A 20,573-nucleotide genomic window follows, 5' to 3' on the forward strand; every position below is an offset into this window, starting at 1 on the left:
AGATTTTATTAACTTATTGTATATGTATTTCAAATTATTAAACTAGTAAAAAGAGTTTAATTATTTTAGTTTTTACGATTCTGCATATAGACAAATCAAATGTCACTTTATTACCTTTGTCACATAAGTGGCTAATACTTAGCAAGTTACGTTTCTAACCAACAACCAAAAGCATATCTCTAATTGTTGGATTAGAAAAATTACCAATATTACCATAACCAATACTTCTTCCCTTATTACTATCAACATATAACAAAATTTCTCCCATTTTAGGAGAGAAGGAAGAAAACATGTATTCATCTCCAGTTAACCAGCCACTGTCAAGATACCATTAAGTGTTTGATATTGTAAAGCATAAGTACATTTTAAACTTAAGTCTTAACTTTAGATACACAAATACTTTTTGATCATCTAACATTATTATCTCTAGGTTTCTAACATGAATTATGATTACAGAAGTAAGATAAAGAAGACATATTTCACATTTTATTATCTATCTTGTAGAAATTAGAAGAGAAAACATATTTCTCATTTAATTTTTATGATCTTTTTTATATAAATAAGATGAAGAAGAAATATTTTTACTTTCATGACTTTTTTTAATAAAATAACATGGTCATTTTTACCACAATAGTTATATTTAAGCATACTACATTTAGGAGTCATATCAGCCCGACAAATATTACTAAAATTCTTAGGATTGTTTTTAGGTTCATAACCTAGACCATCTTTTTTATAGAGTATCCTTTATTACCTAGAATAAGATTCAAGTTATCTCTCTCGTTGATAAATTTATCAAATGTGTTATGCAAGTCATCAATTTTATTTTCTAAAAAGTTCCAATTTTTACACTTGATTAGCTCGACAGATTTCCATAAGAAGGAGAAGAATGGGAAAGATGTTTTTTAATTAAAATACTTTGTTTTTCTCTACCATGTCGAATCATTATTTAATAACCTTGATGAATTTCAAGTCACACTTGAACCTTAATCTTTCCACTTGCTTTCAATCACCTTTTCCTCCTTAGGAAATCTAACAAGCCCACAAGTGTAACACCTTAATTATGATATTTTATTTTAATAGATTTTTGGAGTGTTTTAGTTTAATTAATTAAGTTGAGGAATTTTGAGTAGAGTTTTATAGTATTAGAAATATTAAGAAAATTAGAGATATTTTAGAGTTGGGAGAAATAGAGTTTTTATTAAAATTAGAGAGAAATACGTGTTTTGAGTAATGAGCTGAAGGTGTGGTGAGATTTAGTGAGAAAAATAGAATTATTATTTTTAAATGAGATAATTGAGTTATTAGGATAATTAGATAACTATTTAATTAAAGTATTATTTAATTAAAATAGATAACTAAAATGAAAAGAGTATATAAAAATAGTAAGAATATGGGTGTAGAGAGAGTTTATGGGTGAGAGAAGTAACTGAAAATTTTACATTAAATAAATAGACAAAGTGAGGGGACTTTTGTATAGTACGTGCAAAAGTTTAAAAAGAGACGGATCGTGAGATTTTGGGAAAAGGACAAAAGACTTTGAGCGGTCGTGGGAAGGAAGAGAGAGGTAGATCCCAAGGGAAATAAAGTTCAACGATCTACAACTTCGAGATAAGGGGAAAACTCTTAGATATGGGTGTTTATGCAGTCGAATGGCGAGGGATTCATACCCTCTTATCTTCTTTTTCTTTTGCGTTTGTGATTGTTGTGTTTGTGGCAAAAAAAGGTTCGAGCAAAACCCTTTGAGGCATTGATTGATAGGTTTCCCTTATTCACATGAATAGTTATGTGGTATAAAATTGTATAATTGTTGTTGTTTGAGTCCCTGTTAATTTCTTATTGTATAATAATTTGTGATTGTGGCCTTTAGGCAAACTGTTGATAGTGGATGTCATTAATTTATATATATATATATATATATATATATATATCTGTGTGTGTGTGTGTATGTGTGTGTGTGTGTTTGTGTGTGTGTGTGTGTGTGTGTTGATAAAGGGAGAGTAATTGATATTATCCACTGATGCCTTTTGATAAGGCAGGGGTATAAAGGTTATCTCATAGCATAGAGTTTTGACTATCAAACTATAAGGCAAGGGGAAAAGGATCATAATAATATTTGTGAGTCGATTATTATTGGAGTAATGGATAAATCTTATTGAATTGATAAAATGTGTTGATGATTTTTATGATCGAATTTGTTGAGTGTTTGGGGGAAGTTGGGACTCAAATATGCAAGTTTGAAATTGTTAAATAGGGAGAAAAAAGCAGAAAATTGCAGGTAGACATATAAGGGGATTGATCGTCTTGTTTTGTGCGTAACTCGAGTTCCATAAGTTCGTTTGGGGTGCTGCCAATTGCCTTAGAAAGCTAATGGGATAATCTTTATTTTGAAGTGGAAAAATTGGGTTTAGGAGTGCTATAAAAATATCAGTTTGCTAGTTTTTACACCAGAGGTGTAGTCAATTTCAATTTTGCATTGAGTGTCTTGTTTCACGCGTAACTTGAGTTCCGTAAGTCTGTTTGAGGTGTGGTCAGTTCTGTTAGAAAAAGGGTTTAGCTTAATTTTATACTAGAGAGTTTCATAATTTTATCATAAGTCTATAATTTTTTGTGCTATTTTTAAGTCATACAAAATATTCAGCCCAATGTGAGTATCAGTTCTTGTTATTTTGATAAACGAAATTGATTTGGGTATTAAGTCCTAAAGTAAATATCATAGTCTTAAAATAGGCTCTCCAAGCTTTCCGAAACATATTCATTTGCTTGATTCCAACTCCATTTTATATTTTAAATAATTATTCGAATATTATGTGTGATTAGTAGGAAACATAATATTAGGGTTGTCTTGATAAGTTATTGAGTTAAGTTTGTTATATTTTAGAGTTGATTTGGATTAAAAGAGTTGAGTTTGATATAATTAGAGCTGAGCCTTAAATTTTTGAGTTAAATGGCTAAATTAAGTTATTTTCAATCATGGCAGAGTTGTCAATAGAGTTGTCAATAAAGTTATCGATAGAGTTGTTAGAATTACCAACAGAGTTGTTAAAATTGTTATAGACTTATCATAATAGTTTTCGAGTTGTTTAGAGTTATCTCTAACGAGCTTTAGAGTTAAAATCGAAGGTATTTGACTTTTAGAGTTGTTTTGAGTCATATTATTATTAGTAATTGAGTAAGGCCGTCAACTAAAAAAGTTAATATTGAGTTGTTGAGAAATTGTAGAGTAAGACCTTGTGAGTTGTTAAAGTTAAAACTGAGTAACTCTGACATGTTTAGAGTTGTGTTGATATATCTTTAAATAATTATTTTATGATCTAATGGGCTGACATGAGTACTAATGAGTTTTACTTAGTTGATGAGTATTATTAGGTTAAAATATTAATAAATATTACCATGCTAATGAGTATGAGTAAATATTAACATGTTTTTTTAGTTGATGAGTATTTTTGAGTTGATGAGTATTTTTGAGTTGATGAGTATTTTCAGAGTACTATATGATTGAGTTATAATTGCATAACATGTTGAGTTGAGTTGTTCATCGAGAACTACAATGTTGGCCTTTCATTGCCAAATTGTGAAGTTTATAGAGAACCTTGTTAAGTATGAGATGTGAATGTTATTTGTTGTGGAGTTTGAGATGCTGAATAATATTGTTAAATTTCATGCATTCATGTATATCGAAAATAGGTAAACAATGTCACGGTTCAGAGAGAATCAATGACGGTCTCATGTTCAGAGAGAACATTGTTCCAAAGAGGAACCAGAGACGTGGATAACTTAGTAACATAACTTTGACATCCAAAAACTTAGTACCACATACATCTTAGAGGAGGAGTATATTGCATTATACATCTGCATTGTGATTGTTGTTGTTGTAAATTATTGTGTGAGAATGATAATTGATGTTATTGTTATTTGCAAACTATCATTGTTATATATTACACCGTTAACATCTGTGAAGTTATTATCACCTATGTTTTATTTTGTTTGTAGTGTTCTTTAATCTTTTGGAGTATACATAATTAGGTAGAGGAGTAGCTACTGTTGAGATGAGGATGGCGTTGAGGCCACTTCTTTTATTTATTATTTTTTTGAGTTATTTATTTTTGATGGTGCTCTGATCACTAACACTAGATTTAAGAAGTTTATTATTTTGAGTTGATGTTTGGATTATCTAATTAATCAATTATTTTATTTGTTGAGACAACCGGAGTTCCGCTGATATTTTATGTCTTATTGTGAAAGAGTATGTGTGATGATCATGTGTGACACCTATTTTTAAGTAAATAATTGTTTATCTTTTATAAATAAAGAATTTGTGTTTTTAGGGTGTTACAACAAGCATGGTTCTTCAACCATCATTGACTGTCATTGCTTTCGAATGCCTCCTTAAAGGTCTTTTTTTAGTTTTGCAATCCTTCAACCACATTCAAAGCATAACATTCAAGGTAACCATAATCGTCCCTTTGAGATGGTCAAATCTACATCCTTGCCTTTTCACAAGCCATATGATTATGAAAATCTTTGTAATCTCTCCCTCACTACTAATAGTTTCTATAGTAGGAATCACAACCTCAAACTAAGTATTTTCTGTCATACCCCAAATTTGTCCTACTCTTTTATCAAATCATATGGCTTAAATATTTATTTTTCCTCATATGCATATATACCCTCCATTAGGTCATACAATAAATCATGCATCATTAGTCTATACCTTGTCATTAGGATCGAGAGCCATAAAACTAGGGTTTTCTTTTGATTCAAGGTTATCAAGCAATAAGGTGTTTAAACATCCTCATCCCTCAATCTTAATTAAAGAAAAAGGGTTCATAAGTTTGTTCAAGCTCATCCAGGGTTTAGGGTTCCATTTCTTCAAGGGTGATCACAAGTTCCTTTTCAACTGGCACAAGATTAGGGTTTTTGTCAAAGATAACCTATGGTTGACATTTTGATCAAAACTTGATTCTATTGTTCAAAATGAGGTTCAGGGCATATATGGCTCAAAGTCAAAGTTTGTCTTGTTCCCAAGGGGTTTCAAGAGCTTATAGGTGATAGAAGAAGATAAATTCGCCTAATTGGAAAAAGACAACTATGGCTCAAAGTCAAAGTTTTACTTTTGAGGTTTTTGGTCAGCCATGAACATTTCAAGTCATTATACATAATAATATGAGGTTTGATCAAGTTTCATCAAGGGAAATCAAGAAAATCATGAAAGTTGCTAAATTAAGGTTTTCAAAAACTATTTTAAGTACAGGTTTTTCATGTTCATTCAAGTGACTTTCCATGATCATATATTTATCATCAAGGGTCCAAAATTGCAACCAAGGGATGAAATTGAAGATGATGTGTGATAATAAAAATTAGGGCAAGATTTGAAGTCAAAAGAAATTCATAAGTTGCTTTAAAGTGATTTCAAAGTGAAAGGTTCAAGTTATCAAAATTGGCCAAACACTTAGAAATTTTTCCAAGTATTAGGCAGTTGAAATTTATGATTTTCCAAAGGGTGCAAATTTTTACCAAGGCATTATCTCAATGGACTTTCAACATCAATTTTGTAGCACGATATAAGACCTTTAATTTGATACCAAGTTTGAAATAGTTGGACCTGTGAGCGAGAAGTTATGATGATTAGAAATTGGCATGTTGGAACTGATAATGTCCAAGTGCATGTACAAGTTTTGCCCAACCTGAATTCCGACCAGCTTTTGGACCACCAAATCAACCAATTTTCAAAAGTGATTAACACCATTCTTGTTCATTTTCACTCCCTTTACAACTTTAATTCATGTTACAATACCTCACTCATTCCACATCAAAAACACCTTTGAACTTGCTTGAAAAATAAGGAATCCATTGACACAATTTTGCAACTTGAAAATTCAAACTATACAAAACTTGTTTTAGATCTTTCTCCATGTGCCAAATCATCTCCATACACCATAACAAACTTGTTGAACTTCTCCCAAACCTCATTCCATGCTACATGACTTTAATCCTAAGCAAGCTCCAAACCAAGCTTCAAAGTTCAAATTTGATTCCAACTAACTCCATAGCTAGTTCTAAACCCCAGGTTATAATCCAATCGAGATCAAAACTTCCTTAGCAAGATTGTCATCCCCTATATAAACTACCTTTCCCTCTAAAACTCATAATCACCATTGTTTATAAAAAATCACCAAAACTCTATCTCTCTTTGAAATTCCAATTCCTTTACTCTCTCTCAATTCTTTTCATTCTATCATCGTCAACCTCACACATGAAAGCTGTTGTAACACATTTTAAGCTTAATTCATCATCAAATCAAATATTCATCTTCAAGCTCTCATCAATGGTGAAGAAATCAAATTCTTTAATTCAGTGTGATTTGATCCAATTCCTTACTTCAAACATCATCTAAACTAGGGGTAACAAAACAGGTTGTCCGCCCTGCTCTGCACCCACGCTGCCTTAAGTCCCCAAAAAAAGAGCTGGGCGGGCAAGCCCACCAAGTGATATTGGGCATAAAACTCAATCTCGCCCCGCCAAGGTGGCAGGTTGGCGGGCGGCACACCTATTTTTAATTATTCTTTTTCAAATTTTTAATAGATTAATAGGCTTTTTTATCTTTCAATTAAATTTTTCACTTATTTTTTAGAGTAATTTTTTATAAAGCTTCTTTTTAACATATTTTACTTTAAAATATGTTGCATATATTCACAAATAAATGTATAAAATAAAACCATCAGGAATTGGAATTACTAGAATCAACAAAACAGAGTCGGGTTTAAGGTAGGACGAGCTAAACGAATAGGTGAGGTAGGCTTTGGCGGGCGACGAATTTTGGCAGGGCGAGCATTGGCGGGCAGCGGATTTTGGCTGGGCGGATTTTGTTGGATGGCGGGCCCAAAACCCCAATCCAATCCACCCTATTTTATGGCGGGTGCACGAGCCGGCCCAACGGGCCACGGCCCATTTTTCCACCCCTAATCTAAACATCACACCTAAACTTCTGAATGCATCAATAGCCTTCTAGAAGTGTTGAATCAAGCAAATCAACTTCATCTTCTTCGCATCATAACTGGACTTGGACTGAGCAATTCAACATGATCAGAAGTAAAATAGATATGGATTCTTCATCATCGGACTTCTCTGAAGTTTAATTGATCTTCATCTTTGCTTAAATCACCTTGAGAAGGCGCATCAGACGTACTCTGATTAGTAAGTTCTCTCACACTTTAAACTCTATGATTTCAGCATCATTTCAAGCAAAACACGATTGTATCCTATGCAAAAATCTTCACTGAGCAATAACCTTAACATTTGGATGATTGATTCTTGTTATTAGTCATTTAATTTCAATTTTAAAACTTAGGGTTCATGTTTGTTTTGTTTCGATTTGAGAGATTGAGGATGAATCTGGAGAATATAGTTCCATATTTTGAATCAGCGTGAAGAAACGAAGAAGATGATGGTGGATATTTTGATTTCTGGAAAACTCCACCACCGTCCATGGTGGAGATGGTTTCCAGAGAAGATGAAGATAACAAGGAGCTTGGTGCGTTTTTTTAATTCAAATGGATGCGTTGTCATGTCCTCATTGGTCCACCTTTTTTTTTATTTTCTTTTTTTTAAAATACTCAGAAATTATAAAATAGGTTAATTGGGTTGGGTCTGGCGCATAATTGCTATTCATAAATCCAGATTCATTTTCTCGCCCCCTTGGCCCATTTATTTCTATTTTCTTTTTTTAATTTGTTCTAATATTTTCTTTTATTATTTTTAATACATAAAAATGTTTAAAAAATATTTTTAATTGCAAATTGTATTTTAGAATTTCATTTTAATATTTTAGACTTTATTTTGATATTTTTAGGCTATTGTTTTAATTGCTTCAGTCTTTTAATGATTGAAAATGGATAAAAATATTAGTACTTTGTTTTAATTTTTAGATTAATAAAAAATCCAAAATGACATGTCACATTTCTTTTAATATTTTTAGGGTTATAGATTTTATTTTTTATTATTTTTCTTAGTTTAAAATGACCAAAATGCCCTTTGTGCTTGTGTGGATTTTTTGTTGACTTGTTGATTAATTCTTGATGATTCCCTTCATGATGTCTTGCTTGATTGATTGCCTTGATCCATATTTGATTACTTTCTTGCTCACATGTTCCCTTAGGATTGTTAATTCAATATTAATCTTCTGATTAATTTGAATTAGTTAGACCTTAGGATCTTAAGCCAAGCATGATAACAGTTAGGGTTTAGTCCCTTTGATCCCAACCTTAGGTCCATCTGTACGACAACATTAGGGTAAATCTTCCCCCTTGGTATTTTTCTTTTGCATGGCACTTTTCTCTTAAAACAAAAATTTCTTTTCTTAATCAAATCCAAAAATACGGAATAAATATGATGCGTACAAATACGTCATAAGCCTTAAGTACATGAGAAAAAATGAGTGAGGGTTATTCCTTACCTCTTCTTAGGGTGTTTTGCACATGAGACATTTGTCTCAATCACATGGAATACTCTATCTCATATCATAGACTTTAGTATAGTACGTATCTCAAACATTTTAAATACTAAGGGACAAATACTCAAATACCCTGAATCTTTAAGGGACCATTTGATGTATTCCCTAGAAAAATACTAGAGCCAATTTCAAATCATTTTACCTCTTGGCTTTTCTCTTTAACCTTTTTCTCAAAAGGGCAAGTTATTTCCATGCTACCACATTGAAGGTCGTGTCTAATGCTAGAGTGTGAACGTTAATATCGTCCATTAAAAAACACAAACAAACAAATCTTTTTAAGAAGAACTACAAAGCTCTGATTTCTCGATTGCACATTAGGGATGCATAGGCATAGGGTTCAGGAAACCCTGGCGAGCTCAATAATAAAAACCTTTTCTTGTTCCCAATCAACTCATTCATGCATTCCCCTTAACAAGTAAGTTTTTAGATATACATACCCCTTTGATTAGAACAACCAAAGTGGATCCCGTAGAGTACTACGGACATGAGGGGTGCTAATACCTTCCCCTTGCATAATCGACTCCCGAACCTGAATTCGGTTGCGAGACCTTGTTTTTTTCCATATTTGAGGTTTGCTAAATATCTCCTTTCCTTTTTTGGGATAAATAAAGTTCAGTGGCAACTCTGTTGTTCTTTTGCGGTAGCGACATTCTCCACCATTGTTTTTAAAAGCTTCATCCCCAAGTCTTTTCTCTTCTTTCATTGACGAGACTCACTGAAAGTAATACATCTCCAATTGATGAAGTTTGATCCTCTAGGTTGCACTCCCAATAACTTATAACTCTTTCCACCTCTTGGATAAACATTGATGACATACTCTAAAACTTTTCCATCAAGTTGAATTAGCTTGATTTTCAAAATAGGCAAAGCTTTGGCTACCTTCAAATAAGAGTAGTTTTCAGGTTTTCTACTATAAACTACCATATGTGTTTGTAATTTTGTTCCTGTAAATGAACATGTGTTAACTAGGTAAGTTGGTTTGGCACCATCCTTACCCCAAAAACTAAATGAAAACTCGACGTTCATATGCATTTTTATCCATTGTCTTCGGCAATGCTCATTAAAGTTATCTAAAATAACCTTCAATCATCCACCATGCCTTGACCTCAATTCTCATAGCTTATTATTGTTATGAAAGTTTTCACTAGGTGATGATGAATAAAAAACAACATTAAAATCTTCTAAAATATATAAGTCATATATTTTAGACCATTTAGCTATGATAACTTCACCATGTGAAATCTTCAACACGTCATGTTCAACTCTAGTGCAATAGCCTAGATCATGAAACATGCTTATGAATAACAGGTTTCGCTTGAGCTTTCGGACATACATCATGTTGTAAAGAAGAAACTCATGATCAGTAAAAAATTTAAGACTGGTTGTACCAACACCATAAACCTTGCAAGTCTTATTTTCACCAAGGAGAACTACTCCACCTTGCTCTAGCTTCAAAGTATTCATTTTTTTCTTAAACACGTGTGGTAAGAGCAACCTGATTCCATGACCCGACTCTTTTCAGTCTCCAAAATCGATACCACTAGTGCACCAACATTTTCATGACCATCCTTATCTGAGGTAACTACAATTTGAACAAAACCATCATTTCCCCTCCTTTTGAGATAACTCCTCATAAATTGGTCGGTTTGTTGGCAAGTAAATAATTTTACCTTTAAATTTTCAAACCTCTTTAATTTAGACATCCATCTACACTCACTTCCTCCTTTAGAGACACTCAAGCCTTCACCGGTATCATGAATATTAAAAATTTTCACCTTTGAAAATTCTTTGGATCTCACACTCGTCTGGACTTCATCCAAATTAATAGTACCTTCCTTACCATATAGAAGGGAATCCTTGGAGTTCTCAAAGAATTTAGGTAATGAGCTTAACAAAAGTAGATCTTTGTTCTCATCATCAATCTTCACCTCAATATTCTCAAGATCATCAATAAACTTGTGAAATCCTATCAACTCTATCCACTATGAATTCGTTCTCTACCACTCGAAATGAGTAGAGTTGTTATTTTAGACACAACACGTGAGTCAAAGACTTGGTCCTATAAAATTAATCAAGTTTTCCCACATCGAAGTCACATTCTTATCTTTGGTGAATTCCCTAAAACTTTTCCCCTGAGGCACAAGATAATGGTGCTCCTGGTCTTACCTATCATCTCAGTTTTCCTTTCTTATGTTAGGCATGCAAGTGATAACACGAATTTATATCATATATTTAGCTTAAATTCCATAAATATTATCAGCATTTTCATTTAATTATATTGTTTTATTATGATATTATGCGGGTATTTCCGATGTTTCAGGTATTATGTTTGTGTTGAGAACTATTTGTCAAAATAAGAAGAAATAGAGAAAAATCAATTTAAAAGACAAGTAAAGATGGATGTGAAGCATTAGTAAAGAATGGAGGTGAAGCATTAGTAAAGAATGGAGGTGCAAAGAGCAACTGGCCCAACCCAAAAGAGTGAGCGCGTGGCCCACTCAAGGAAGTGAGACGTCCGTCTCACAATCATGGATGACGCCCGTCTTGGGCTTGCAATGAGGAAAAGGCCCAATTGAAGGAGAAGACCAAGTAAATGGAGTGGAGACGTCCGTCTCCCACTCCCCTTGCCACATCACAAAGAGGAGACGCTCGTCTCCTTGTTTGTAGCCACTTGAGATGCACATCTCAAGCCCCCTTTCAACAACGACTCTTTTTCTGGTCACGTGAGCGCACACTTTAAGGAGAAAAAGGAGGAACGTGAAGACTAGAAAGTGAGAAGTACTTTGCAAACCTAGTCCTATAAATACCACATGCATAACACTTGAAAAGGGTCCGAAATTCTGCAAAGAAACTCTGCCGTTTTTATTTTTTGCATTCATTATTTCCCTTGCAATTTAATTCCCGCTTATTCTTTTCTCACAACAATTTATACACCGGAAATTGTTGTGAACCTTTAATAGATCTAGCCTTACGTTAGATTTAGTTTTTATTCCTTGTTTTACTATTTACGCCGAATAATTTATGAAGAACGATCCAACCGACCTATGGTGGAAGTTCAAGTACTCGAAGATTCCAAAGTTTAATTTAATCCATATTTTTATTATTCAGGTTTCTATTTACCGCTTTAATTATTATTGCATGATACATTGTATGCCATTTAATATGCCTATTACTATGAACCAAATCAATTTATGCATGTTTAACTGTATCAATATGTCTGGCTAATTTAATTAAGATATCGGTATGTAAAGTAATTTAACCGTAGGGATCCGAAATAAGTTGGCTTAAATATGTTTTTATTAAATATCACTCTTTTCTGGTTTTGTGTCTAATTAAATACGCTAAAGTTGTAAAATCAATAGAGCGAGAGTTTGAGATTTTCGAACTGATAAAAGTTAAAATCAATAGAGCGAGAGTTTGAGATCTTTAACTGGATAGTAGACATATAACATTAATTTTAAGGATGGCGAAAGCGTGTTAAAACTGATTAGAATTTATTTATTTTCAAAAAGTGTTTTTAAACTCGACGCGGGACAGCGAGAGCGTATGTTAGGGAATACTAGCATGATTTTAGTAAATAGAGCGAGAGTTTGAGACTAGGAGATTTAAGTAGATAACTTCTTCACGAAATGAGCATTCTATCAATTGTGATGTTTTCAAAAAGATTTTCTATATCTAATGGGATGGCGAGAGCGTACATTATGAGTTAGGATGGTAGTCTAAATCAACAGAGCGAGAGTTTGAGAGGAGGACTTTTAAACAACATAGTTAATAGAGATTTTTAATTAAATAAGAACCTTAGCCAATGGACCTTCGGATCACCTAAGTTAGACGAAATACATACTGATATCCGTTTATCATTATATTTTTAGAATTAATATTTTAATTTTCCCGTTAGAAACAACCCAAGTATCCTTAGCCTTAGCTTTACATAGTAACCTTAGATAACGGTAGGTCGATTCATAGTCCCTGTGGATTCGATATCTTTTAAAACTACACGACATGACTGTGCACTTGCAGTCATCAGATTAATAGACACGTAAAGTCACGATGCAAGCATCAATGCATCACTCTTCAATACATTAATGCAATTTTCTTGAGTTAAAATTGCTTGCATCTTCATTTTCCACAATCCAATATTGTTGTCTCCATAAAACTTCTTGATCACCCATTTACCTATGGTGCTTAATAGTAAATAATACCCCTATGCCTCGTGGTGGGTGCCACTTGTTGTGAAAAACAAGTAGAATAATTCAAAGCACTTATGAAGAATTATTCAGAGTTTCAAACACACTAAGAAATCTGATGCGTGGGGAAAAAATGTTGGTGTAAGCCCTAGAGCCCAATAGTTTTATTAGAACTTGGTACTTGTATCAAATTAATTATTAATAATAAAATGCATTTCTTTGTCATGTTTCTTTTTCCAAAATAATAAGGTCCCAAGAATATCTAGTTCGTTTGATGAAACATTAAGTATGACTTAATTATGAGATCTCATTAATCATAAGTGTTGAACTTGAGACTTCACACACAAGAGGGGGATGAATTGTGTGGTTTAGAAAAATATGTTTTTGAAAACTTTTGGCAATTAAAATCAGAGTTTAAAAACATTTTTAAAAGTATATGTAGAGGAAATTAAATAGCAGAAATTAAATAGTTAAGGGGAGATATGGACTTGATATTTGGACTTTCCAATAATACCCGAGATCTTTTAGTAAGAAAAGCTCACGAACCCGCTTATACAAAGAAATGGTGGTTGACCTTCAACCAAAATATTATTACAAGACAATAGATATGAGCGGTTTGTGTAATTTCTCCAAAATATTTTTGAGAGTAAAGTGGCCAAGTTCCCTTCCCAATTGAGGATTAAAGCAGATAGTCTCCTTTCCACGAACACGGACCTTGTAAGGGTTAACCTTCAAGTTCCAAAAATTGGAGCTCAATAATCTTAGCTTTAGCAGGATAAACCATAACCTCTGATATTTTAATAGGGTTAATCTCAAACCTAGGAAGATTTTACTATCGGCTAATCCTCAACCTATCTTGGTTTTAACCGGCTAACCAAGAACTATGGAAGATTTTTATAATGGCTAATCTTCAACAAAAATATGAACTGAACACACAATCTCCAACCAAAGCTTTTATTGGATTTAGCTTCTAACCACAAATAATCCCTAAATGGACAGTATTCAACCAAGGTTCATATAAACGATATCCTTGGTGAATTTTTACAATTATAAATTACACAAATAACCTCACTCACAAAGAGACTTTCCTTAAAAAAGCATCTGGCTATAACATCTAGTAAGAGAAAGTAAAAAAAAACTTAGAGCGAGAGAGAGTGAAAGGAGATAGTGTCAAAACATGTTTCTAGATGATTTAAAATGAGAAATGAGGTCTCTATTTATAGGCAAGAGGTGTGCCAAAAATGAAAATTGCATTCAATAATTTTTACGGTTAGTTAATCGATTAGATTTCAAAAAACAATTGATTATAAGTTCCAAAATGGAAGTTTAAGATATATGCTCATTGCACATCATTAAGGTGTTGTCTAAATCACTTGAGGGTAATTTTGAATTGGTCTAATTGATTATACCAAAGTCCTAATCGATTAGATGAACCGAATTTTTCCTTCTAGCCATTTCCACAGCTCATAAGTCATCAGGTACAACTCCTAGACATTTTTAAAGATATTTTCTCTTTGATAAAGATATTTGAAAAAGGTTTTAGTGTGTGTGTGTGTGTATGTGTTCTTATAGACATATAATTTTATGAAAAAGCCTTTTTCTTACCTGAGTTCACTCTCTTATTAAGTCGGGAGATTTAACTCTTAACCTACAAGCCCTTTGTCAGATATTGCCTTATGTATTGACACTACTTGAGATCACTCGAGGCTTTATAGATTTTCCACTTTTGCTTGCCTTCTTTGAATAGTTAAGTTCATGAAACCATATTACTTGAGTTTGCATCTTTAACCGCTTAAGCACTATGCTTGATTTATCATCACTTATTCTTATGGTTGACCTTTAAAGTTGTCATCATCAAAATATGATTTCTTAGTTAAAGGTATATTACCTACAAAACAAGGTTCCACAATAAGGACACTATTTTTAAAGTATCCATAGTCAAACTTTATTATGAATAAGGATAACATTAAAGCATTGAGACTATTAGGTGGATGATCATATCTCATGGATCGTGGATAAAGAGCTATCAAGTCTTCACATATGCATGAATATCATGAGTAATATTTATGATGGATTGACCCACCATGAGAATACTACAGAATATGTTATGAAAAATGTCAAAAGTTATTCTTGAGGTGAAAGTGATGTATACCACCCTTCAATCTAAAACCACTATGGATCCTAGATGCAGAATCGAGTATTTAATTGCCAATCAAACGTTATGCACAACAAGATGACCATGAAGATGGTTGATGGGTATTCCATAAATCATGTCGATGGATATGAGTGACCTAGATAGAATTTGCCCATTCTACATAACATGATATATGTCTAAGGGTCCAATATTGAACTAGACAAGGGTGACACAGTCTATGCCTTGTGTTCAATATAGACATGAGGGAAAAATGGTAATTATACTCATAAAGGTTTTGTTAGATCACATGATATTTTTGTAACTTGGATAGCAGTAATGTGTTGCTAGATACTGATCATTGTTTATTATATTAAATATGTGATTTAGTATAATTGTCAACATCACGAGAACCTACAGGGTCACACACATAAGGACGGATTGGTGAGAGAGTAAAATATGGAACACCATAAGATACAATGTACTTTAGTAAAATATGGAACACCATAAGGTAAGGTGGACTTAAGAGAATTACAGAACACCGTAAATGTACGGTATATACATAAGAGAATTACGAAACACCATAAGGTACGGTGAACTTAAGTGAATCCTTGAACACCGTAAGGTACGATGCATGTAACACCCCATATTTTCTAATTTTAATTTAATTGGAAATTAAATTATTATTTATAATTATTTGGTATTTTGTTGAATTATTGGAGAATTATGGATTAAGGGCCATTGGGCCGGATGGTGAGATTAGTAGTATGGAGGTGCTAAGTGAGTAAGCCCATTACTAATTATTTTATGTTTTCATAAAGTAGAGGAAATTGGGAAAAAAGGATAGAACGTGAAGGAACTAAGAAGTGGAACACGAAGAACGTGAAAGAGGAACAAAGAGGAAGAGACCAAAGATCAAGAAATTTGGCTAAGGTAAGGGGGGACTCTTCCAATTACCATCTCTTATCGTGATTATGAATGATAGGGCATGATTAGGGATATTGTTTGGGTCAATTTTGAAGGATAGAAAAACACTTAGAAAGGGGGGGGGGGGTTGAATAAGTGTACTTTAAAAACTCTTAAGATAAAAACAATTGCACAATGATTTTTATCCTGGTTCGTTGTTAACGAAACTACTCCAGTCCACCCCCTTAGAGTGATTTACCTCACCTGAGGATTTAATCCACTAATCAATCTTGATTACAATGGTTTTCCACTTAGAACACAATGCTTAGATACCCTCTAAGACTTTCTAGAGAATTCGATCACAAATTGATCTCCTCTAGTTCTTTACAAATGAATGTAAACAAATTCTTACAAGAGTTATACAATGCTTCTTAAAAAGCTATAATCACAACTGTGATATTTCTCTTAAAGTTTAAGCTTAATCTCACTAAGATATTACAACAGTAATGAAGTGAGGTTGAAGATGAAGTTTGAGAGCTTTTGAATTTGACAGCGTTTATGTATGTTTGCATAAAGTGTTGTATTCAGCTTCTCATCAAAACTTCTATTTATAGGCGTTTGAGAAGATGATCGTTGGGAGCATTTAATGCGTTGCGTGATCCGTACAGCATTGCATTTAATGTTTCACTCGTTTGTCAACTGCCTCGAGCCTTGCTCTTCCTGCTTTAACTGACTTTGCCTTTATAGCTTCTAACGTTCCTTTTGTCAGTCAGCGTAGCCTGCCATCTTGTACTTGTTTCTGATATGATCTTTGTAGATACAACGTTTGAATATATCAGAGTCATAACAGCTTGGTGCAGAGCATCTTCTTGTTTTCTGACCTTGAAGTGCTTCTAGCGTGATACCATGAGAACTTCAGTGCTTCTACTTCTGATCTCAAGTTCTTCTGATGCTTCAATAGACCATGTTCTGATTCTGCTTGACCATCTTCTGATGTCTTGCGAGAGCATGTTCTGATGTTGCATACTTGAACCTTCTGAGTCAGTGCTTCTTGCGCTGATTTGTGCATACTCAATATATATTTCCTGAAATGGAAAATGCATAGGATTAGAGTACCACATTGTCTTATACAAAATTCATATACATTGTTATCATCAAAACTAAGAATATTGATCAGAACAATTCTTGTTCTAACAATCTCCCCCTTTTTGATGATGACAAAAACTTATATAAATGATATGAATTTGCAATCAGAATATCAGACGGCTAAAGACAATTACACAGTTATAGCATAAGCATATAAACATAGTGTGTGAATATGTCTCCCCCTGAGATTAACAATCTCCCCCTGAGATAAATAATCTCCCCCTGAAATAAATACTAGAAGAAATTTATAAATAAAAGACTTCCCTGGGTATTTTTCTTTTCAGTTGAGACGTTCACAAATGCCTAGAACTTCAGAACATTCAGAGCTTCTACTTCTTGCTTCCATAGGACAGCTTCAGAGCTTTGAATTTCTTCTTGAATCATTGCATGCTCGATTGTATCAGAACATTGTTGAATGTACCAGAGCATCATCAGAGCATCTCTACATCCTGAAATGTTTCAGAACAAACTAAACGACAAAAGTTAGAGCATGGATGAATCAGAATATAACATATGTATCAGAGCATATAGTATGTGTCAGATCACATAAAATGCATCAGAACATATAAGGGATAAGAATGTGTTAGAGCATATTCTGCCACCAGAATATCAAAACATTCTTCCTTCTTGCTTCTGATCTTGAAGCTTCATAGCTCTAAGCTTGCTTCAAATTCCATGAACATGTTTCTATATAGAATTGCTTTTCCCCATGTTTTTGCTTCTCATGTTGAGCTTTTTCAGAATGTCTTCAATCCTGCAAAAATCTCAAAGACATAGAACTTGCAAATTTTGTTAGAAATGTGGAGACTTATTCCCAGCAACTGATATAATTAATCAAATCATATCACATTTTCTCCCCCCTTTTTGTCATAACATCAAAAAGCACAAAAGATTCAGATGAAAAACAAACAAAATGAGAGAAGATAAAGATTCATTGATTGATCAAAACGTATCAGAAGATACAGAAGATGCAAGAAAAACAGATGCAAGAACAAAAGAAACAACTAAGACCAAAGGACTACGACTAGCCTATCTTAGAAACTAATCTGGCCAGAAGGTCGTGAATCTCAGAGGTGCTTTCAGTCTGCTTCTTCATGAAGGTTCTGAACTCCTCATGTGTTTCATCATGCTTATCCAAGCGAGAAGCTAGAGCATCTTGATTCTGTTGAAGGGCCTTGATAACATTCACCAGAACGGAGGGTTCAGCAGAAGAATATGCACAACTATCATTCAGAGGGATAGCATTACCAGCAGCAGCATCCAATGTGAGAACATCTTCTTGAGTTTCCTGAACAGGACTTTTCTCAAAAGGATGATTCTCAGCATCTTCCATCTCAGCATCAGCTTCTGACACAGAAGCATCTTCAGCATATTCTGGATCAGGGATCTCAGAATCTTCATTCTCCAGAGCTTGAAGAATCTCAGCCAGATTCTTTGGAGGAATGGGAGCAGCAACTTCTGAAGGGTAGACAACTTCAAGAATGACCATGTTAGGTGCCTTCTTAGAAGGATTCTCCCTTAGCCAGTTGAATAGCCATTGAAAATCTCCAGTCAAGACCGGATATTTTGGCTTCCATACAACAATCTCCCAAGAATGTGCTTCTTGTTCAGCTTCAGGAACTTCTACCAGTTCATCAACAAAGGCTTTCTCTTCAAAGCAATACCTGCCTCCAAGAGGACTATGCCAGAAGTCTTCATAGGATCTAAGGAATCCAAGATGACCAGGAGCTTCTGCTATGCATTCTTCTGAAGCTTCAGAAACTCAGAGTCCATTTTCCTTCTGAAGATCCTCCAGAGATTTCTCAATTCAACATCATCCATCCTGGCATGATGTGCTGCCTTCAGCGTCTCTAAGCTTGTCTGCATTCTCAGATTTAATAGTTCAAAACGTACACCAACAGAAAATTCCCGGCGGGGTTTGAGTCTGGTGACAGCAAAATCTGGTTTCAGAAAGAAGTAGGGTTGAGGTTCTCTATCAAGAGAGAGATAAGATTCTACTTCTTCTGACTCAGCGTCTAACACCACAAGCTCAGGTTCAGGACGGGGTTTAGGTGTGTAGTTGCATTCACGGAACAGTTGTTTTAAAGAATCAGAACTTTTAGATTCTGATTCAGGTGAATCAATGGGATTATTTTCAGAGGGGGTCATGATGGGTTCATAGTTAGCATGAGGAGGAGGTTGAGAAGTGGAGATATTTAAGTGAGGAGGAAAACGGGTTTGAAGGGGTTGGATATCAAGAACAAGAGTTTCAAGGGGATGGACAGAAGCAGTGTTGATTATGGGTGAAGAAGGAGGGGTAAGAACATCGGTAAAGGGAGAAGAAGGAGGGGTGAGAACATTGGTATGTTGGGGTGATTCTGCTGGGGCTGTTTCTGGTTGATTTTCTGGTTAAGGAGTAACCGGAACTTCTGTTGGTACAGGCTCTGAAATTAAAACAGAGACAGAGACAGGTTCAGAGATATGTATATCTTTGGATATCTTCTGAGACCCTTCAGAATCATCTTCAAGCCTTTTTCTTTTCTTCTTCTCATAGACAGATTTTACCTTGCCCAGAGCAATTTCTCTCTTTCTGGCAGTTTCCTTCAGTTGCTCTTCCTTATTCAGCTCTTCTTGAAACACTTCTTCTACTTGCTGATTCACAGCTTCTAGAAATTCTTCTTCTTCAACAATAACTTCCTTTTTCTTTTTATTTTTCTCCCTCTTCTTCTTTTCAACTTCCTTCTCATCCTCTGCTTTCTTAGACTTTCTTTTCTTCTTCTTCTTCTTTTTCTCAGCAGCTTCTTTTTCTATATGTTCAACTAAAACATATTGATTTTCTTCAACTTCAGCTTCTTCCAAAACAACATTCTCATCATCTTCTGCAGCAGCTTCTTCTTGAGTTTCCTTCTCCTTGATGACAGAAGGACGATCAAACTTGAGCTTTGTCCTTCTTTCTTTGTTGACAACAACTTCTTGAGCAGCTTCTGAAACATCTTCTGAGACTGCAGGCCTGGAGGTAGAGGCTTTCTTACGGCTGACTCCAGCAGGAGCATCATTGGCACCATCTTCCTTGAGAGTGTTCAGATATTGAACCTTAACTTCTGACAGCTCACTTCTGAAAAACGTTTCGAACTCAGCAAGAACATGACTTCTTCTGCTTCTTGCCCTAGGGAGAGGTTGAGGAACGTTTCTAACAACTTGAATAAGATTCATCTTTCTCAAGGTGTTGGCGTTTAAGAAACTTCCTGTAGCAATAACAGGATCCTTGATAATTCCTTGGGCTTCCAAGTCTTCAATAGTCTTGGTATGAACCAGAAGATTGCTAATGATTCTTCCAAAAGGAATAATATTTCTTTTCTTCATTCTGAACGCATTTCTGGAGTCCTTTACAGCATGCCACATATGATTGAAAATGATGTAAATGATATCAACCTTCTTCTGAGTACCAATGCAGTACAGAATCTATTATTGCTCTTTGTTGACAAAGTTTGGAGAATGGGTTGCTTTTCTGTGATAGAAACACCCTAGAAGAATCTTGGTCCAGACTTTGTAAATGACCTTCATATCTTTGACATCTTTTGTTTTCTTCACATCTGTGTATAGTTCAGTCAGAACAACATCCCAATCCGTTCTTTGATCAGATTCAAAGACACCAACAGGGTTTCTCAAATCGAACATCATTCTCAGAATGTTCTCAGTGATGACAACCATT

Source organism: Vicia villosa, unplaced genomic scaffold (genome assembly GCF_029867415.1).
Source record: "Vicia villosa cultivar HV-30 ecotype Madison, WI unplaced genomic scaffold, Vvil1.0 ctg.002191F_1_1, whole genome shotgun sequence".
NCBI classification, from domain to species: domain Eukaryota; kingdom Viridiplantae; phylum Streptophyta; class Magnoliopsida; order Fabales; family Fabaceae; genus Vicia; species Vicia villosa.